The sequence below is a fragment of the Ochotona princeps genome, chromosome 29, assembly GCF_030435755.1.
Source record: "Ochotona princeps isolate mOchPri1 chromosome 29, mOchPri1.hap1, whole genome shotgun sequence".
In the NCBI taxonomy this organism is placed as follows: Eukaryota; Metazoa; Chordata; class Mammalia; order Lagomorpha; family Ochotonidae; genus Ochotona; species Ochotona princeps.
In genome coordinates, this window is record NC_080860.1 from 17,565,266 (window position 1) to 17,587,589 (window position 22,324).

At 49.1% G+C, this 22,324-nt stretch overlaps 1 non-coding gene across 1 annotated transcript; it reads left to right on the forward strand.

The window, feature by feature from the left end:
• The first annotated feature begins 559 nt into the window (after positions 1 to 559).
• LOC118759878 (U6 spliceosomal RNA) lies at positions 560 to 663 on the forward strand. Its single transcript, XR_004996443.2, has one exon. It is a non-coding gene; the product is annotated as a U6 spliceosomal RNA (small nuclear RNA).
• Positions 664 to 22,324: the final 21,661 nt, after the last annotated feature.

Here is a 22,324-nt window from a genome sequence, read left to right on the forward strand (position 1 = left end):
AGGAGAAACGGGAAGATCTTCCGTCTGCAACAGCCAGAGCTCTGATCCAAAGCCACGGTCCCAAGGCTTTGGCCCATCCTCCACTGCATTCCTAGGCCACAAGTAGGGAGCCGGATGGGAAGTGGAGTAGCTGGGATACAAACTGGTCCCCCTATGGGATCCTGTGCAAGGTGAGGCTAGGCTACCACACCAGGCCCTGCTGTCCTTTTCATCCAGCTCCCAGCTCATGTGCCTGGGGAGCAAGTGGATGATGACTACCTCCCACTGTTAGCTATGTGGGAGGGCCAGATGGAGTTCCTGGCTCTGGGCTTCTGCCTGGCTCAGCTCTGTTACCTCCATTTGGGGAGTGAGGCAGCTGATGGAAGATTTTGTCTGTTACTCTGCCTTTCAAATGAATTTTACGATTTGCTTTTATTTTATTATTTGAAAGGCAAAATTACAGAGGGAGGGAGAGGTAGAAGGTTTCCATCCTCTGGTTTTCTCTCCAAATGGCTGCAGGGACCAGGGCTGGGTCAGGTTAAAACTAGGAGCCAGCAGCTTCTTCAGACTCTCACATGTGGTACTCCCTTTGGCAGCGCACATACTGAATTTGGAAAGATACGGAGATTAGCATGGCTCCTATGCAAGAATGACATGCAAATTAGTGAAGTGAGGTCTCCCATGCAGGTGCAGAGGTGTAAGTAGTTGGGTCAACCTCCATGGCTTTTCCCAGGCATACTTGCAGGGAGCTGGTTTGGAGGTGGAGCAGCCAGGAGTCAAACTAGTGCTTGTATGGAATGCTGGTACTGCAGGTGGAGGCTGAACTGTAGTGCAATGTTGGTCCCAATAAATAAATCTTTAAAAAAGCGGAGGGAGGGGGAGCAGCGTGATCGCCTAGTGGCAAAATCCTCACTTACACTGGGATTCCATATGGGTGCTGGTTCTAGTCCTGGCTGCTCCACTTCGCATCCAGCTCCCTGTTTGTGGTCTGGGAAAAGCAGTAGAGGATGGCTCAAAGCCTTGGGACTGCATACGCAGTCCCAACCGGCACAGATGGACCAAATACTTGGATTCCTGCCACCTACGTGGGAGACCTAGAGAATATTCCTGGCTCCTGGTTTCAGCTTGGACTAGCTTGTGCCATGTGGCCATTTGGGGAGTAGTGAAGCAGGAGATGGAAGAAGACATCTCATTCTCTCTCCTCTATCTTCCTCCCCATCTCCTCTCTGTCATTCTGAGTTCCAAATAAAACTTTAGAACAAGAAACATGGCTTGATTTGAACAGCTCTCAGCTTCTCAGAAGACTCCATATAAATGAGGTGGTTGCTTTGGCAGTCTCCGGAGCCCTGTATTGTTTTCAACTCCTTCAGGGTGGTCCTCATCCTCTTCCTGTCTCTTTCTCTGCACTTTACCATCTCTAGCCTTTTTCCTTACATCCTCTAGCTCCCTCCTTCCTGCATCCGTCCTCCACCCACTTCACTTTCCTGGCCATCCCCTGGTTCCAACTGAGATGGTTGCCATGGGAACCGTCTCTCCTGGAAATGACATCACTCATCTCCTAGGCAGCTGTTTCCAGGGCAGTGACATCATCTGATTACCATGGCAACTCTAGGAGAGCACTTGCACAGAGAAAGGGGCAGATAGAATTCATATGTATTTGTGGGGGGTTGGCAGCAATGCAGGGAGAAGGCTAAGAAGAAAAACAGCTTAGCCGCAAGAAGAAAGAGCTCTGCCTGTGTTGCCGGGGAAGAAACTCCGGAGTGAAGCCCTATTCTGTGTCACACAACTGGGACCCGAGAGTGAACATGCCTCTAGTATTATGCTGAAATAGCAAGTGAACAAAGAGAAACCAGTGTATGTGCCGCCCCCCTTCCATCTCCCCTCCATGTCACTGGCATTATTTCATTACCTGTATGGCTCAACGAGCAAGCATTGAGTAACACCAGGCCAGGTTCTCATCAGAAAGGAGCTGTGTATGTGTGTGTGTGTGAGTGTGCGAGCTTATGGAGGTGTGTGTGTGGATATGTTCATGAAAGTGTGTGTGAGGGTACGTGTGTATGTATAGGTGTGAATGTGTGGGTTCACGTATGAGTGTATGGATGTGGGTGAATGTGACCATGCATAAATGTGTATGAGTGTGCATCTGAGTATGTGTGAGTGTGTATGAATGAGCGTGTGTGTGTGTGAGGTCAGGGTGATCCACAGTCACTCAAATGCAGTGCTCCAAAGAGGAGGAGCTGAACTCTGAAGAAGCAGCTTGGGGAGAGGGGAGTTCATTAAGGGTGGGTTGGGGAGAAGCCCTTTGGGCAGAGGGAACAGCATGTGCAAAAGGAGGCTGCAAGGTTAACAGGAATAGCCGGAGGCCGGGAGACGGGAAGAGAGCCAAGGGCGAAACGAGGCTGGAGAGGGCAGGGTGGCAGAGTCCAGGCCTCGCAGGCCTTGGTGGTCAGAGCTTTGGTTTCCACCTTTGCAACACAGGAAGCCTGGAGGGAGGGTCTTGAACAGCAGGAGACATAATCCTATTTGTACTAAGGAAAAAAAAAAAAGAAAAAAATGCTATTGGGGCCAGTGTAGCTGGTAAAGCTTCTGCTTGTGGTGGACGTCAGTTTGAGTCCTGGCTGCTCCACTTCCCATCAATCTCTCTGCTTATGGACTGGGAAGGAATGGCGGATGGCCCAAAGCCTTGGGACACTGCACCCGCATGCGTGGGAGACCTGGGAGAAGTTCTTGGATCCTGGCTTTGGATCGGCGCAGCACCGGCCGTTGCGGCCACTTGGGGAGTGAATCATTGGATGGAAGGTCTTTCTCTCTGTCTCTCCTCCTCTCTGTATATCTGACTTTCCAATAAAAATAAAATAAATCTTAAAAAGATTTGCTGAAGGGTTGTGCAGGGGTGGGCATGAGGATCAGGGAGGCTCCGGTTGATACTCAGGATGCTGGTGGAGGGATTTAGGGTGGGAGAGTGAGGCTGCTGTTCTCTGGGGCAGGGAAAGGGAGGCAGGCCTGGGACAAGTCTGATAAACAAGTCTTTAAAAAGCATGGCTTTTGATGGCTTTGCACCTTAGCCTTCCTTTCCTGTTAAATGGGTGTGATGACTGCAATGTAAGACCCAGGTGGGATGAAGAAGAGGGCTTGGCATCGTGCTGCCAGCCATGGTTAGAATCAGGGTAGGGTAGTGAGGAACGGGGGAGGGCAGTTGGGCCTGTGGAATGGGGGCGGTGGGAGAGGCAGGGAACAGGGGTGTGAGGACCAGCTGGGTGCTGAGGGAGAAACCTCCTCTTCACCAGCTGGCTGGCAGGGAGAAGGTGTGGCTTGCAGCCCTCACTCCCCATCTTACATCCTCTGCAGGGGAGGGTGAAGGGAGCAGGAGAGGACAAGCCTTCCTGCTTGGAGAGGGAGGGAGCGACAGAGAAAAGTCTGGAAGCAAGCAGGCTGAGTTCCAGGCGGGAGTGGGTGGGGTGGGGAACAGGTGGTTGGGAGGCGCCCTCTGCCTTTGCCAGCCTCAGCTAACCAATAAATGATGATGGATTTGCTTCTGCCTCCACGTCCTGGACCCCAGAGGGCACAACCCACCTGGAGCAGCTCCAACAGGGAGCCGTGAATGCTGGCAGGCGTTTGGGGCAGGGGTTTGGGTGCTGTCTGGGATGCCTCCAGCCCATGTTGGAGTGCCTGGTTGGGATCTAACTTCCTGCTGATGTGCACCCTGGGGTCCCTGGGTTCCTACCACCTGTGTGAGGGGCATAGCGTGAGTTTCAGGCTCCTGGCTTTGGCCCAGTTCTGGCTGCTGCAGGCAGGTTGTTGGTTAAATTAACAACCACCACAACAAAATAAGTAAACAGGAGGAGGGTTTGGTTGAGTGGTTGGGACACTCCTCCAGACACCTACACCCCTCACTGGATGGTGGGGTCAGGGGGCGGGGCTCGGTTGGTTTCAGCCCCCACCAATTCCAACTTCCTGCTACTGTGCACCCTGGAAGGCTGTAGCGATGGCTCAGGTACTTGGGTCCCTGTCGTTCATGTGGGAGACCCAGATCGAGTTCTTGGCTGTTGGCTTTGGCCTGGCCTAGCCCCTGGCTTTTGTGGGGTTTTGAGGGAGTGAATCAGGGAATGGACGATCACTCTTAGCCTGTCTGTATCTGTCTTTGTTTCTCTGGCTTTCAATGAAATGTAATGCATAAGAAATGTAAAAAGCAGGTACGAAGTATGGAGATCAGACTCTTTCTCCCTCTCTCTGTCACACACACACACACACACACACACACATACACACACACACATACACACACTCTTTGATGTATTAGGATTCAGCTGGAAGTCCCTTGTGGGAAAGCCCTATCGAGAGGTGTTTATTGCAAGGAGTTGGGGCTGTCCAGGCAGGTGCTAAGTCAGCCAGCTCAGGCTGCGCCAAAGCTGCTGTCCGCAGGCAGTTTCTCCTTCAAGGAGGTGTCAGCTTCAAGGCCTTCTAGCTGCTGGCACCAGCACCACTTGGATATTCTCCCCACCTCAGAGTCAATGGGTAATGGGGCTTTTGTGGCATCCATGAAATACTCTCAGCCAAACACCAGGATACTGAAGCCTGGAACCTTGCTGGTGATACAGCCACAAGGTGTGCCGACAGCCTCGGTGACCCACAGACACGTTCTTGACATTTTAATGTTATTAAATATATTGGAAAGTCAGATTTACAGAGAGAAGGAGAGACAGAAAGCAAGATCTTCCATCTGCTGTTTTATGCCCCAAATGGCTGCAATGGCAGGAGCTGAGCTGTTCTGAAGCCAGGACCCAAGAGCTTCTTCCAGGTCTCCCATGCAGGTGCAGGGTCCCAAGGATTTGGGTCACTTCTGCCATTTTCCCAGACCATAAGCAGGGAGCTGGGTGGGAAGTGGAATAGCCTGGACACAAGCCAGCATCCATATAGTGTGCTGGTACTTGGTGGTGGAGGATTAGCCAGTTGAGCCAATGTCCCAGCCCCTTATTTTTACTAAAAAAAAAAAAAATTAAAAAAAAAATCTGAGTATGAGAGAGAGAGGGAGGGAGGGGGAGCCCCCACCTGTTCCAACCCTGTCTGCGTTTTAGGCTGGGCGGCCCCACGCCGGCACCATTTTCTTCCAGGCCTTTGCTGCCACCTAGGGGCGCGCTCGTGTTCTCCGCGTCCCCAGACGCGCCTGCCACTGGGAAGTCCAGCAAACCCGGTCAACCAATGTCCGCACCTCCACATTCAGGTGTCTCAGATATTTTCTGAGTCTGGATTGGAGAGGTGGGGGTAGGGGGTCCTGGAGCGGCCGGGGTTGCCTAGGATGCCAGCGAGTCTCAGCGTTGGGTGTGAGGAGCTGGGAGCTTTCCTCAGCCCGCCAGGACACTTGTGGAGTGAAGCAGGAGACCACACGGCCACTTGGACTAGGTAGAGTCAAGCAACCTTGCAAGAGCTCTCTGTCCCGCCCCGTCTGACGTCACGCCGGGGAGCCCCTTCCTCACAGACCACCCCTCAACGACCCTTCCATCCGGGTGTCCCCACTCCACCAGCTCGGGGCAGCGCGGTCCCGAGGTGGCGCCGTCCAGGCGCTCAGGGGCGGAGGAGGCTCCACGCCGAGCGCTTTGGTTGTGGAAGCGGCGGGTGAGGGCGGGGACTCCCACGGGTGAGTTGGGGTGCAGCGGTCCGGAGGGGAGACCGAGGCTGAGAGGCAGGTGGGATTGTGCAGCAGCAGGTCCCGACGTCAGCTTGTCCAGCTGCCGTTCCAGTCAGACGATTACTTCTGTGAGTTGGCCTGCGAGTCACACTTTTTGTTTTTTAAATCGTTCCTTTTAAAAACATTTATTAGAAAGGCAGAGTTAGAGAGAGAAGGAGAGACCATCTTCCATCCGCTGGTTCACTCCCCAAAATGGCCACAAAGGCTCCCGTCTTGCCGAATGTCTCTGTGCAAGTCATGGGGCCCTGGTGAACTTCAGGGGTCCCGTGCCCTGACCTGTCTTGGGCGGGAGGTGGTGAGGAACAATCTCCATACCCGGCCACCTACTTTCCTACCCTGTCGCATTCAGGAAATGAGGCCGTGGAGGTGAAAGCCCAGGTGAGAGGGGGTCCTTAGCAGACTTCTGGTGGCTTTCCTGAGAAGAGGTAGGGAGAATGGAACGAAGACGAGACAGGAGGGGCCGGCCGTGTGCTGCAGTGGAGTAGCCCCCCACCTTATGAAGTCAGGATAGCATATGGGAGGGCTCGTCTGAGCCCTGGTTGCTCTGCTTGAAGCCAGCTCCCTGGGAGAGCACCAGAGGATGGACCAGATGGCCTCTTCACCCCCGTGGAAGACCCGGATGAAGCTCCTTGCTGTTGGCCCTGTTGTGACCATTTAGGGAGTGAACCAGCAGATGGAAGAAAGATTTCTCTCTCAATCTTTCCCTTTCCTTATCACTGTCTTTCAAAAAAAAAAAATCTTTAAAAAAGGAAAAGAAAAAAAGTCAGGTGGCCTCAACTTCTGAACTCCAGAGCAGACCCAAGGACTGTGACTTATACACACATGGGATTTAAGGTTCTGACCTTGGCTGTGCGACCCTGGACAAATCTCCTCTCCTTTCTGTGCCTGTGTGACAGTGAGGAACTCAGACTGCAAAGCTGTCATGAGTGTGAGACTTGACTGGAAGGGAAATTCGTGAGGGAGAGACTCCACCATGGGCTTTGTAGAAATCTGGCTCCTCCCCCTTGCCGTGGGGAGCTGGGCCACACACTCTGCCTTAACCTGGCTAGAATGGATGAAATACTCGACCACGGGTTCAGCCCAGAGGGAGTAGGGTCGGTCCTGGGGAGGGTGGTGGTCCAACATCGTGGGTTGGAGACTCTCCTTCAGCCGAATCTCAATAGCTTCTTGGGACCCTTGTGAGGATGCCTGTGATGACTCTGGGGGAGGAAGGGAAGGGAATGAACGAACATCAGACAGCCATATCCTGAGACAAGAGCTCCTGCCTCTTTCTGCCCCAGTTCCTTTCCTTTCTTCTTCTTCTGTTTTGAAGATTTATTTTTATTTGAATGACAGAGTTACAGAGAGAAGGAGACACAGATAATCTTCCGTCCAACGGTTCACTCCCTAAATGGCTGCAACAGCTGGAGCTGAGCCAATCAGAAGTGGGAGCCAGGAGCCTCTTCTTGGGCTCCCACATGGGTGCAGGGGCCCAAGGACTTGGGCCATCCTCCACTGCCTTCCCAGATCATAGACAGGGAGCTGGGTGGGAAAAAAGAGGAACTGGGGCTCACACTGGCACTCATGGGATGCTGGTGCTGGAGACAGAAGGCTGGCCTGCTACACCACGGCACTGGCCCCTGTTCTGTTCCTTTCTTTGAAGCAGGGTTCCAGGCTGTCTCAGTGATCCAATGAGCTGTCAGTTCCTGGCATCCAAAAGAGAGCAGAAAAAAAAAAAAAAAAAAAAAAAAAGAAAGACAGGTTTCCTGCACAGTCCTTGCTAGGATATTCCCAAGGGATCATTCACCTGGGCAGGGCTGGGAGGTACCAGGAAGCGTTTGGTTATTCATTCAACGGTGTTTATTGGAAACTCCCCCGTGGCAGGTTTTCCCTGTTTATGGAGTACAGAGTCTGCAAGTGCAGAGTCTAGAGGGGCCAACCAAAAAAGGGGCCAACCAACACGAATCAGTCCAAAGTGAAAATTATGATCTGTGCTGTGAAGACGGCAGAGAGGATGCTCAGAGAATAAAGGTACGATGTGGCGGTGCAGGGCGTTAGCTGCTGCCTGCACTAGGACCTGCAGCGATGGTGTAGAGACAAATGAACAGATGTAGACAGAGCATCCCTCATCCTAAAACCTGAAAGACGTTTTCAGCACCGACATGACCCTGCACATGGAAAAATCCATGCCTGATCTCATGTAGTGGGTTGCAATCAAAACAGACAGGTTAAAAATGCTGTGGGCCCAGCATGGTAGCCCCAGTGGCTAAAAGTCTCGCCTTGCATGTCCTGGGATTCCATATGGGCGCTGGTTCAAATCCCGGCAGCCTCACTTCCCATCTAGTTCCCTGGGAAAGCAGTCGAGGACAGGCCAAAGCCTTGGGACCCTGCATGTGCATGGGAGACCCAGAAGAGGCTCTGGGCTCCTGGCTTTGGACTGGCTCAGCTCCAGCCATTGCAGTCTCTTGGAAAGTGAATCAACGGATGGAATATCTTTCTCTCTGTCTCTCTTCCTCTCTGTATATCCGACTTTCCGATTAAAAAACAAAAATGTTGTGTAAGCTCGCCTTCAGTATAAGACATGGGTATAAGACATGGGAAACATAAATGAATTTTGTGTTTACATCTTGATTCCGTCCTTAGGATATCTCATTATGAGTATGAAAATATTCAAAAATTAAAAAAAAATTGGTGAGAGGGAAGGGAGAACCCTAGCACCAGCTAAACCGTATTAAAAAAATACAAAAAAATCTAAAAAAAAAAATTGGTACACAGTAGTCTGAGGCACTTTTGGGTAAAGAATACTGTTTATTTATGGGCCAAAATGACAGGAGTCAATGACCGTTATGGTTGCAGGGTAGGGGATGAAGAAAAAACACGATTATGATCTGGAAAAGGGTGGATTGTGGTGCCAGTTCAAAAAATATATTTAAAAATTTTATTTTTGATGATGTTTCCATAGTTGATCAGGGTGGGAAGGGTCGGTCGAGGATCAGGAGAAAGTGGACAAGACCATTGTTTGCACATTTTCTTTTTGTTCTTCTTGTGTTTGGGGGAGGGGAGGAACAATGGGAGAAATCTCACCCAGCCTCCCCAGTGGCCAGTGTCAGTTCTGAGGGTTCTGTTCAGGTGGTTTGGACAGTTCTGACATGCTGTCGATCTCGCCATTCCAAGGATGAGGAACTCCTCCCAAGGTCCGTTGGCTGACATAGTCCACCTCAGAGTCTCCGTTTGCCCAGAAGTTTGCTGTCAAACTTCACTGGATAAACAGTTTATTTTGTCCTCCTTCTTCTGCAAACCAGTGGGTGCTGCGGTGGTGCCATTTTTTGAGCTGGAGTGAATTGTGGGAAATAGGCTTTAGGGAGAAGAACTAGGGTGCAGCTTCGAGGAACTTACAGAAACCCCTGGCAGACAGGCGAGCGAAGGTGGTGAGTAGGAAGCTTAGGACAGAGAAGTTGTCTGGAACTCGTTTGGCTCAGGGCCTGGGTTAAGGTTGGTTAGCGCAGTGCTGTTGGAGAAGCCCAACTATCCAGTAGCTCTTAGCAATGTGTGACTGCTGGACACTTAATATATGGCTCATATAAATTGAAATGTGCCACAAGTGTGAAATACATGCTTTCAAATGAAAAAAAAAAAGAATGTAGAATATGTCATTAATAATCTTTTATATTAATTGTTCATGGAAAATGTTAATATTTTTGATATATTGGGTTCAGTAAATATGAAAACTCACTTTTTTTGTGGGGGGGCATGTGGCTACTAGAAAATTTGGAATTACCCTCACATTTTCTATTTGCTAGAGGATAGGGCTGGTGGGGTTTTATAGGTGGTGTGTGCATCACGCCACCAGAGGGCAGCAGTAGCCTGGGACAAGTGCAAGGCTGCTATGAAGTGCAGAGTTGAGGTTGTGGGTCCCGCTCCACCTGATTCCCCTTCCTAAGACCTTGTCTGCATACCACTGTCTCACATTCTGGACTCCTCGTCTCCAGTGTTAGTTGAAGCTGAGGAAGGAGCAGGAGGGGTCTTAAGGAGAGGATGGTGGGAATAGCTTAGAAAGCGACCAGCATTTTAGCTTCTGAGCTCTCATTCTCTCCCTACCAGAACACCTCCACCTCCTCCAGGCAACAGCTGGGTAGGTAAGGCAACTAAGGCAATAAAGCTCACAGAGGTTAATTCGTGGAAATAAATGTGGCTGTAAACCATTTCCATCCATTAGCATTCTAAACACCTTGTTCAAACGACCAGTCGACAGGAAAGCTACTATTAGGGGGAAAAAAAAGAGCAGTGAGTTGATCAAGGCTGAGATTGGAGTCAGTTTGCTTAATGGGCCATGACTTCCGTGGTGGTGTCCATGCTGCCCGTCACTACGCTGTTCTGGGTTGTTGGCTTTGCTGTCCTCGAGGATGGCCAGATACCTTTAAAAATGATTTCTTTGAAAGAGAGAGAAAACATTCCCACGTAGTTAGTCTTAACCCAAATTTCCACGGTGGCTGTGATGCCAAAGCCTGAAGCTGGGAACTCTATCCAGGACTCTCTTGTGGGAGGTGGGAACCCAACCCCTTGAGCCGCTGCCCTGAGGGTCTTCATCAGTACGAAGTTGGAATCAACAGTCAGAGCCAGGAACTAAACTCAGACAACTTTTACGGGGAGAGGGGATGTAGAGAGAGAAGGTTTTTCATCTGCTGTTTTGCTAAACAAATGGTCACATGGTCAGGGCTGAAGCCAGGAGCCAGCAGCTTTTTCTTGATCTCCCATGAGGGTGCAGGGTCCCAAAGACCTTGTCCGTCCTCTGTTGCCTTCCCAGGCCACGAGCAGAGAGCTGGATTGGCAGTGGAGAGCTGGGACACAAACTGGTACCCGTGCTGGCACTTGTAGATGGAGGGTTAGCCTACTGAACCACTGCTTCGGCCTTAGAGATTCCTTCTTCTGACTCACCCAATTTGTTGTTAAGGCTTTCCACTATGTTTTTTATTTGGCATATTGAATTCTTCATTTTTAATATTTTAGCTTGATGTCTCTTCATAATTACAATCACATGAGAACTTTTTATTTATCTTGTGTATGGGTTTCTTTTTAAAGATTTATTCATTTTATTACAGCCAGATATACACAGAGGAGGAGAGACAGAGAGGAAGATCTTCCGTCCGATGATTCACTCCCCAAGTGAGCCGCAACGGGCCGATGTGCGCCAATCCGAAGCCGGGAACCAGGAACCTCCTCCGGGTCTCCCACGCGGGTGCAGGGTCCCAATGCATTGGGCCGTCCTCAACTGCTTTCCCAGGCCACAAGCAGGGAGCTGGATGGGAAGTGGAGCTGCCAGGATTAGAACCGGTGCCCATATGGGATCCCGGGGCTTTCAAGGCGAGGACTTTAGCCGCTAGGCCACGCCACCGGGCCCCTGTCTATGGATTTTTAAAAAGATTTATTTATTTCTATTGGAAAGGCAGATTTACAGAAAGGAGAGACAGAGATAAAGCTCTTTTGTCCACTGGTTCACTCCCCAAGTGGCCACAAATGGCCAGAGCTGAGCTGATCTGAAGCCAGGAGCCAGTTGCCTGGAACTTCTTCTGGGTGTCGTGTGCAGGTGCAGGGTCCCAAGTTTTTGGGCCATCCTCATCTGCTTTCCTAGGCCACAAGCAGGGAGCTGGAAGGGAAGTGGAGCAGCTGGGAGATGAACCAGTGCCCATATGGGATCCTGGCCCTTGGAGGGTGAGGGTTTAACTACTTAGCCATCACACCGGATCCCTCCCCTGCCTCTTTTTAAAGATTTGTTTATTTTTATTGGAAGGGCAGATTTACAGAGAGAAGGACAGACAGAAAGACAAAGATGTTCTATCCACCTGTTCACTTCCCAAATGTCTGTAATGGTCCAAGTCAAGCCAATCTGAAGCCAGGAGCCTCCTCCAGGTCTCCCACCTGGGTGTAGGGTCATAAGGCTTTGAACCATTCTTTATTCCCAGGCCATTAGCAGAGAGCTGGATCAGAAGTGGAGCAGCTGGGACACGAACTAATGCCCATGTGGGATGCTGGTGCTAGTGGACAGAGGATTAGCCAGTTGAGCCACAGATTTTCTCAATTCCTGCGTCTGATTTACATGCTTTTGAGTAATCTTATGATCATTTAAAACATCCATTTTCGGGCATTTCATTAATCTTTGCATCTTTGCGTTCTGATACTGAAGTGTTGTTGTGTACCTTTGGGAAAGTCACTGTTTCCCTTGTTCACGAGTCTCGTGTGTCTCTGTTTATTTTTAATTATTTCTACCTGTTGCCATTTCGCTCCTCTGATAGTTTTTATCTGTGAACTCTGCCTCTGTGGCTTGAGGAACGACTGTTCCTTCCATGTGTACGAGGTGTCTAGGCACTGTACTGCGGTCTGTGCTCAAGTGTGGGGTGAGAGTCCGTGTTGACACCCAGGTTGGGTGTGGTGGGTCCCCTCTTTGGTCAGCACAGGGCAGGCAATGATCACGAGTGTGGACTCTCTGCCTGACTTATCTTTCCAGGTGATTGATGCCTGGGGTTATCCCACACAATAGATCTGTGTCGTTCTCTATGTGTCCAGGGACCCAGCTACATACCATACACTATCACACAGTCACTCAATTCCCACAGTCTTTCTGCAGGAAGACTCCCACAGTCACGGGGAGTGGGGGGCTGCAGGTGTCTGCACAGCCTGTGGAGAGCAGTGGTGTTTCCTACCCCAGTGACTCCTGGATGCTCTGCCTTGATAATTTGAGCTGCTGCATCTCCCCTCCGGGATCACTGAAGGGTGTGTGTGTGTTTGTGTGTGTGTGTAGTGTATGCTGCGCCCGTGAGGCTGCCTACCCCAACTGGAAGTCAGCAAGGGAAACAGATTCCTTCTTTCGACAGAGCCCCCTAAGCCTGTGCATTTGCACAGAATCAGGCATAAGCCACGGCTGCAGGGCTGGGTCGCCTTCAAAATGGAGACTTCTTGTGGCTGGTTTGAGCACTCTACCAGAGTGCCTGAGTGATGGCTGCTCCACTTCTGATCCAGCTGTCTGAGAAGGTGCCTGGGAGGGCAGCAGAAGATGATCCAGATGTTTGGAATACATGAATGGAGTTCTTGGCTCCTGGCATCGGCTTGGCTCAGTCTTGGTTTCTTATGGCCATTTGGGGACGTGAACCAGTTGATGGAAGATGTCTCACTTTCTAATAATGAATAAATATTCATTCATTAAAAGATATTTATTCATTTATTTGAAAGGCAAAATTACAGAGAGAGAAAGGGAGAGAGAGAAAGAGAGAGAGAGGAGAGAGAGAGATCTTCCATCTACTGGTTGACTTCCCTGGTGGCTGTGTCTGGAGCTGGGTCACTATAAGCCAGGAGCCTAGAACTTCTTCTGTGTTTCCCACGTGAGACCCAAGTGGTTGGGTCATCTTCCACTGGCTTTCCAGGTATGTTAACAGGGATCTGGATAGGAAGTGGAGCAGCTGAGATTCAAATTAGTGCCTAATAGCATGCCAGAACTGTAGGCGGCAGCTTTACCCACTAAACCATATCATCAACCCACAATACATATGTTTAAAAATAAATAGTAATGTTGTAAAGGTTTATGCCTTTTTTTTGGTCCTCAGAGTTTTATAGTTTAACTCTTACGTTAAAGTATTTTGTCTGATTTTAGTTAATTTTTTTGTATATGGTGTGAGGTAAGGGACCAACTTTATTCTTTTGTATGTGGATTATACCATCTGTTGAAATCACTATTCTTTTTCCATTGAATTTTTTTGATATGCTGGTGTAAAATGAATTGACCAGACTTGTGTTCATAACTACTTTTATTCAACTGTGGTTTCCTACCTATCAAATGATGGTTATGATACCAGGTATTGGAGACACCATGTTTGGGTCCCATGAGACCTTTAGGGATCCATGGATATATTTTAGTTTCTTTTTAATGCAGGAAGAAAAAAAATGAACTTCAAATTCAAAGAAAATCTGTATGTAGAAGAGTAAGATTGTATTTTTATGCAGATGCACATGTGAAATGTTTTGTTGTTGTTGTTTTGTAATAGCAGAAGGGTATCCATGAAGGCAGCAGTACTTGAAACCCACAAAAGTCCTACTGTAGTCCTGATAATGTTTACTTCATAAGGTGGGCTTCAATGTTGGCAATTGTGTCAAAGACCAGGTGCCATGCTGGCCAGCCGTAGGCTCTCAATGAAGGATCAACATGTGTGTTTATGGGGGAACAGAGGCGATCTCCTCATCAGCCCATTGCATGACAGAGCTGTAGGGGCTTTTCTGTGCCCTAGTGCCTGGTAGGCTGGTGAATAATTGACTGTAAACCCATGAAGGAATCACTTAGAGGTCAAGGGAAGGTCAGTGCTAAGGAGCTGCTCTTTGCCCCAATTTCTGGCTCTGACACCTCTCGGGGCTCCCGGGGCACCTGCAGCCTCACTACACAGAGGGAGAGTTGCTGAGCTGTGGAGGAGGGAAGCAATGAAGGAAAGCTCTGCTTCAGGGCTGGCCAGCCTGGAGGAAGAGCCCAACCCTGAGTCTGACTCTGTTAGGCTGGGGCCTGGTGTCTGCCTTGGTGGGGAAAGTGATGACCAGAGAGGAAGATCTTCCGTCTGATGATTCATTCCCCAAGTGACTGCAATGGCCAGAGCTGAGCCGATCTGAAGCCAGGAGCCAGGAGCCTCTTCCGGGTCTCCCACATGGGTGCAGTGTCCCAAGGCTTTGGGCTGTCCTTGGCTTCTTTCCCAGGGTACAGGCAGGGAGCTGGATGGGAAATGGGACTGAGGGATTAGAACCGGTGACCATATGGGACCCTGGCAAGTGCAAGGCGAGAACTTTAGCTGCTAGGCTCCTGTGCCAGACCCTTTTTTGTTGTTGTTTTTTCTATATATATCTAAGCCTGGTGAGTTCTGCCTCAGACTCTACAAGCAAGCTTTGCCCTGAAGGCATCCCCTAAAGGGCTCTGGGAAGCATCTTGACTTAGACACTAAAATTGTAGTGCCTAGGTGCCCTCTCTGACACACCTGTCCAGCTGGCCTTAGGCTCTCAGACTTTCCTGCTGGCCATGCTGTTCCCCAGGAGTAACAAGTGTGTATTGTGAGCTCTTCTCCTTTGCCTTGACAGAAACTTTCTGGTTTGTTTATCTGGAACCTACCTACTGCTGCCACTGTCTGCTTGGTCTCTCGCTATTTTGTTTTTTAAAGATTTATTTATTTTTATTGGAAAGTGAGATATATAGAGAGGAGGAGAGACAGAGAGGAAGATCTTCCGTCCGTTGATTCACTCCTCAGGTGGCACCAATGGCCAGAGCTGCACTGATCCAAAGCCAGGGGTCAGGAGCTTCATCCGGGTCTCCCACGTAGGTGCAGGGTCCCAAGGCTTTGGGCCGTCCTCGACTGCTTTCCCAGGCCGCAAGCACCACCCTGCATTCTTCTTGTGACCTCCTATTACTCATTCCCGCTTATCTGGGATTCTTTGGCCTCCGAAGCATTAGGCAAGCTTGCCAGCTTGGGGCCCTCTCTCACTGTGGTGCAACTAGAGCGAAGGGCAGGAGTCAGGCTGGCCTCTTCTAGGTGCACAGTGTTGGGGTGGGAGATGTTTTACAGTTTGGGTCTCTACAGAAGTGGACCAGGAGGAACTTGGCACTGGAGAGGGAGGAGGTTGCCATGCCAACCCTGATGGCGCAAGGAAACAGCGATAAGCTGCGTGTCATTTGTGAGCTGCCAATTGCTGTCATGACGTAAACTTTAGGATCACTTCTTTCTTACTTCCTTTTTCCTTTTTCTTTTAAGTGTTTATTTATTTCCTTTGAAAGTTAGCGAGTGAGAGAGAGAGAGAGACAACCTTCCATCCTCTGGCTTATTCTCCAAGTGGCTGCAACAGCCAGGGCTGGGCCAGGCTGAAGCTGAGAGTCTGGAACTCCATCTGAGTTTTCCATGTGGGTGCACAGGTGCCCAAGCACCAAGGCTATGTTTTGTTATCCTTCCAGGCACATCAGCAGGGAGGGAACTGGTGTGAGATGCCAGTGTTGGTGGTGGTGCCTAACCTGCTGTGCCAACATGCCAGCCCTTTCTGCCAAGAGCCTCCTCTCACTTTCTCTCATTGCTCTCCTCCTTGCCACTGGATTCATAACATTCATTTACTGAGTGCCGACACCCCGGGACTAAAGAGTGCAGCACCTGAGACACTGGACAAATCCACCTGTCCCTCTGGGATGATGTGTGCGCATGTGTGTGGTTGTTAAGATGTGTGCATTGGGCCCGGCGGCGTGGCCTAGCGGCTAAAGTCCTTGCCTTGAAAGCCCCGGGATCCCATATGGGCGCCGGTTCTAATCCCGGCAGCTCCACTTCCCATCCAGCTCCCTGCTTGTGACCTGGGAAAGCAGTTGAGGACGGCCCAATGTATTGGGACCCTGCACCCGCGTGGGAGACCCGGAAGAGGTTCCTGGTTCCCGGCTTCGGATCGGCGCACATCGGCCCGTTGCGGCTCACTTGGGGAGTGAATCATCGGACGGAAGATCTTCCTCTCTGTCTCTCCTCCTCTGTGTATATCTGGCTGTAATAAAATGAATAAATCTTAAAAAAAAAAGATGTGTGCATTGATAACAAGAGTCTGGGTGGAGGAGGAGAAATTCTGTCTGTGAGAAGCAGCTGTGTGAGCTGCAGGGACAAGGTGATGTTGAGTGAGTCTCAGTGGGAGAGAGGCTGTCCCTGGAAAGCAAGGTGTTTCAGGGAAAGGCTCCGATTATTCACGTGGACTTGAATCAAGAGGGTCATGCGGGGAAGCTCAGAAGCCCACAGCCTCTGCTTTTGTGTGTCTCCCTCCTCAGCCACTCTGGGGATGCTTTGAAAACTGAATGACTTTGTCTTCCAGGACTGTGATCCAGTCCAGCCTGTCCCTTGCTGTCTCAAGTAAATGCATCTGTCCTATGTCCCACCCACTGGAAGCAAAGTCAACTGATATCGGGACCAGATACATCAATTAATTCAATCAATAATCCATGCACCTAGCATTTATGTAGGTTTCCAGGGAAGGTCTCTTCTGCTGGTAACCTGGTACCTTATCTCTCTATCCCTTTGTCTCTCCTGCCTTTCTGACTTCTCTCCTAGAGCAGAAATAACCCAAGGCCAAATATTAACTTGGAAACCATAAAACCACGTGAAGCTTGGGTTGCTCTCGGTGGCCTGGACTCTGGGTGCCTTGTTATCAAGAAATACTGCCCCACCTTCCTGAGGGTAGGGAGGGTGGAGTGGCTTTGTGATGAGGGACCCATAGGCTGCAATGCCTCTGCCCTAGGGAGCAGTGGGCACAGGATGCTTTTATTACTTCCATAGGTGCCGTCTGAGTGTGTTCTGTGAGGCTTGGGATAGTAGACTGCATCTCTTAGAATCCTCAGGGGATGTGGCTTCAGGTAGGTGATCAGGCATGCTCCTATCCTGGTGTTGGCTCTGGTGTACACAAGTGTCAGTACACATGTCACTGAGCTCCGCTGGGTATCCCATGTGACAAGGACCCAAGTACTTGCTCCGTCATCTGTTGGGTTCCCCAGGCACATCAGCAGGAAGCTGAATTGGAAGCAGAGTAGTCCAGACTTGAACTGGGGTTCTGACATCGGATCTGGGCACCCTAAGCAGTGGTTTAACATGCTGAGCTACAAACACCTGCCCAACTATACAATTTTTTTAAACTAATTTTGGAAGGAAGAAGAAGCATTTATGTCTGCTTACATTGTCATGCACGCATGCACAGATATGAGGAAGGGTACTCACAGACACACATCTGTGTTCACAGAAATGTGTGCTGAAGCTGAACACAGCAGCATACACACACCTGTCCATACACATCCGCAGGTACTAGCCATGTGCCTATGAATGTGTGTAAATGTACAGATTCCTAAACAGCTGTGCCAAGCACCAAGCATGGTGGCTTTGTTGAGAGTATCTGGTTTTATGGGTTCCCAGAATCGAAGATCTGCCCCCTGGCTGGGTTCTGGGGTGTTTGTATACACTGTACTGTAGACTGGCTTGTGCTCTATGTTGAAGTCCTACATGTGACTTTCATTGGAAACAAGACCTAAGATTAAATGTGGTCCTAGGGGTGGCTCTAATCCGTTCTGACCGATGGCATTATAAGAGCAATGGAGGCATCCTTAGACTGTTCTTTCTTCCGTTTTAAAACAATGGTTATGAGGCCAGCGTTGCTGTGTAGTGGTTTAAACCATTGATTGTCATGCTAGCATCTTAATATCAGATCACTGGTCCCAGCTGCTCTGTTTCCAGTCTGGCTCCCTAGCAATAAACCTGGGAAGGCAGTAGAAGATGGTCCAACTAGCTATGTCCCTGTAACCCAGATGGCAGACCTGGGTGGAGGTTCTGGCTGCTGGCTCAGTCTGGCCCAGATTTGGCTATTACAGAGATCTGGGGAGTGAACCAGTGGATGGAAAATCTCTGCCTTCAAAATAGATAAATAACTCTTAAAAATTAAAATAAACAGCTTTGCTTATCTATTTGTATGTGTATGTATGTATGTATGCATAAAATGTATGTATGCATGTATGTGTAAGGGGAGAGAGAGAGAGAGAGAGAGAGAGAGAGAGAGAGAGAGAGAGAGATCAATCTACTATCTGCTAGTTCATTGCCCAAATGGCTGCAGTGACTGGGCCAGGTGGAAGCCAGGAACTGGAAGCGATCCAGGTCTCCCATGGGATTGACAGGACACAACTACTTGAGCCGTCCCCTGAAGCTTCACAGTGTCCATATCAGCAGGACTTTGGAATTGGGAGAGGAACCTCTGATGTGGTGTGCAGCATTCCATGTGGCTTCTTAACTACTAGACCAAACTCTTACCCCTGCTGTTTTTTTTTTTTTAAGATTTTTATTTATTTGTGTTGAAAAGTCACATATCAGAGGGGAGGAGAGACAGAGATGAAGATCTTCTGTCCGATGATTCACTCCCCAAGTGACCACAATGGCCAGAGCTGTGCTGATCCGAAGCCAGAAGCCTGGATCCTCTTCCAGGTCTCCCACATGGGTGCAGGGTCCCAAAGCCTTGGGCCATCCTCAATTGCTTTCCCAGGCCACAAGCAGGGCCACCGGGATTAGAACTGGCATCCATATGGGATCCTGGCATGTGCGAGGTGAGGACTTTAGCTGCTAAACTCCCTTGTCGGGTCCCCCTGCCATTTCCTAAAAAGTAACGCTATAATTTCATTGCCTATTGCACACATTCCAAAGCCTGGGATTGGGAGGGAAAAGCTCCAATGTGCATGTCAAGACCTGCCACCAACTTAAGACATGGCCTTCAAGTGTTTTGCCTTCATGGACTCCAGATTCCCATCTGTTAAGTGGTCAGCCTGTCCACCAAGTTCCTGCGAGCACCTAATGAGCTGAGAGAGCCACATGTCCTTTGAACGTAACACCAAATATTTTTGCATGGCGAGGGTTTGTGTTCAGCTCATTGGGATGCATTTCAAATGCTCCAGCACTCTCAGCTATGAGCCTGTGCCTGCCTCATGAAGTTCATTGGATAAAGCGTGGGGAATAGTGTGGTTTCCACTATAAGAATACCCAAAGGAGACAATCCCCCGTGGCCCTAGACAGTCAGCTTCACACTAGGATACAGTACAGTCGTCCCTCGGCGTCCCCGGGGTATTGGTTCCAGGACATCCCTCCTCCCATGAATACCGTAATTCATGAATGCTGAATTTCCTTACATACAATGGTACAGTATTTCCATAGAACTTATACCCATCTGCCATGCACTATATATTCTTTTAAAAATCAATCTGTAGAGCTGTGTAGCTCCATATATGTATATGAGAGGAGGAGAGACAGAGAGGATCTTGCATCCATTGATTCACTGCCTAAGTGGCTGCAGTGGCTGGAGCTGAGCCGGTTTGAAGCCAGTAGCCCAGAAACTCTTTGGGTCTCCCACTTGGGTGCAGGGTTCCAAGGCTTTAAGCCATCCTTGACTGCTTTCCCAGGCTACAAACAGGGAACTGGATGGGAAGCACACTGCTGGGATTAGAATTGGTGCCCATATGGGCACTTTCAATGTGAGGAATTTACTGCTAGTCTACCATGCTGGGACCTTTGTACTTTATGTTTTAAATGTTTATTTATTTGTTTATTTTTATCTACTTGAAAGGCAGAGAGAGAGAGAGAGAGAGAGAGAGAGAGAGAGAGAGAAAGAGAAATCTTATGGGGTGTGTTGCTTGATTCCCCATATATCTAAAACAGCCAGGAGTGGGCCAGATCACAGCCAGGAGCCTGGACCTCCATCCTGGTCTCCCATGTGAATGGCAGGGCCATAAGCACTTGCGGCATTTGATACCCTCCAGGATACACTATCAGGAGGCTGGGTTGAAAGCAGGGTGCAGCTGGGAATGTAGTGGCTTAGCCTCTGTGTCATGATACCTATCTCCTGTATGTATGTTTTTTTTTAGTGTTTGTTTTTCATGACCCAGTTCCATAGGCTCTGGGCTTTCCCATTCCACCCTCCCCATTTACTATCCCTCCATTGTTTCCCCCTATGTTATTGCAATAGTATAGTTCTTCAGCAACATTCACAAGTCCATTATTCATCTACTTAAGTGTACAATGACATTGTAGGCATAGATAATGGCAGAAAGCCCATATACTTTGAATCATATCTAGCTTACATACAGCACCTACAAAGTACATGATATGTACCCAGTTGTTAGGCTGTATTGTTTAGAGAATAATGACCAGAAAATAACATTGACAAATATTCAGCACAGATACAGTTTTTTTCCCCTGAGTACTTTTGATCCTTGGTTGACTGAATTGAGGGGTGCAGAATCTGTAGGCCAGAGAAGATTGACTGGGAGAGTGAGGTGATTGGGAGAGGCTGTGGGTCTCCCAGAAGTCAGAAGCAGCATCACGGAGAAGGTGGAGATCAGCAAAAGGGGAAGTTGAGTCAGAGGATGGAGCACTCTGTGAGTTTTAGGGGAATGGCACCGTGGAGCCCAGAGATGAACAGTGCCTCTTCAGTATTACGGTGGCTAAAGATTAAAAGGGAAAGCCAGAGTGACCAGGTTAATTTTTGAGTCCTTTTTGGAACTGATCCAGCCCAATGGTTAATATGCTTGACCCGTTTTAGAATTGTTTGGACCCCTTCCCAGACATGCAGAACATAGCCCCAAGTTTCAGCATGGTCCAGAACAGAGCTGAGCTTTAGGGGGGAAAAATCAGGGATCACCTGAGCCAAGCCTGACCTTTTTCTAGGGACAAAACTGAGGCTGGGAGAGGAAAAATCCAGGGACCATGGTTTCAGAAGGAGTGTTCTTGGCCAAGCAGGGGTTTGAACTCTGGTCTATGAAGACGGAATCTTGTATCTTTTCTATGTCATCACTGGCCTGAAAAGTGCAGTGGGTTTTGAAGGCATTATTATTTTTTCTTTTTTGAAAATATTTGAAAAACTTATTGGGCAGATGTACAGGGAAAAAAGGAGATATATGTGTATATAGCTAGAGAGAGAGAGAGAGAGAGAGAGACAGACAGAGAGAATCTTCCATCCACTGGTTCATTTCCCAAATGGCCACAATATGTTAGGCCAGGTTGAAGCCAGGAGCTTGGAACTCCATCCTCCACCTGAGTATGTCATGTAGGTTGCAGGAATCCAAGCCCTGGGTCATTTTTTTTTTCTGCTTTCCCAGGTGCATTAGCAGGAAACTGTTTTGGAAACAGAGCAGCCAGGACTCAAACTGACACTGAGATTCTGACATAGCAAGCAATGGTTTAACTTGCTGCTACTTCTGGTAAGGTTGAAAATGTGGGTGCTGCCTTGCCAATTTAATTGTGGGGGAATTATTGATTGGCCTTGGGCACAGATTCTAGAACTTCACAGTGACTCTGTTTCTGCAGGTGACTGATGGGGACAGTTGCTCTGTGCCTGGGAATTTCAAGGGTGACCGGAAAGGGCCTCTGTGTGCTGGCTTGGCCAACATAACTCTGCCAGAACAGCTTCCTAGTCACAGCTGTAGGCCTTGATCTTTCTCAAAATGCTGCTCTGTTCTGGAAGGAGGAACATTTACAATGACCTGGGAATCAGTCGATTGGAACTCAGTAAACAGGTAACGGGCAGACTCTTTCCCAAGAGTCAACTATGATAGGGAAAGAAAGCATGAAAGTTTTAGTGCTATAGAAAGATAAGAGTCATCAGGGAGGCTCAGCCCTCACCGTCCTAGTGGAACTTGGCTTTAAAATTAGGTAGCTTTTTTTTTCCAACGAAAAACAGAATATAGTATCACTTCATTACATGAGAAAAAATGCAGTGAGCAGTTATCACAGAAGAAATATGCCTCTCACTGTACCATTCGCCCCTCTTGCTTAGATGGCCACCATTACTCTCTAAGCATCCATTCCTTCAGGCTGTTCTCTATGCATTTTCTCTGTGTGTATGTTTATGAATGTGTAATGTATATGTGTGAGTCTTTATAAAAGAGGAAGCTTCAAAAGATTCACAGAAAAGTGGATTTAAAACATTCATTTTTGGGGCCCGGCATGGTAGCCTACTGGCTAAAGTCCTTGTCTTGCATGCGCCAGGATCCCATATTGGTGCTGGTTCTAATTATGGCAGCCCTGCTTCCCATCCAGCTCCCTGCTTGTGGCCTGGGAAAGTAGTTGAGGACGGCCCAATGTATTGGGACCCTGCACCCGCGTGGGAGACCAGGAAGAAGCT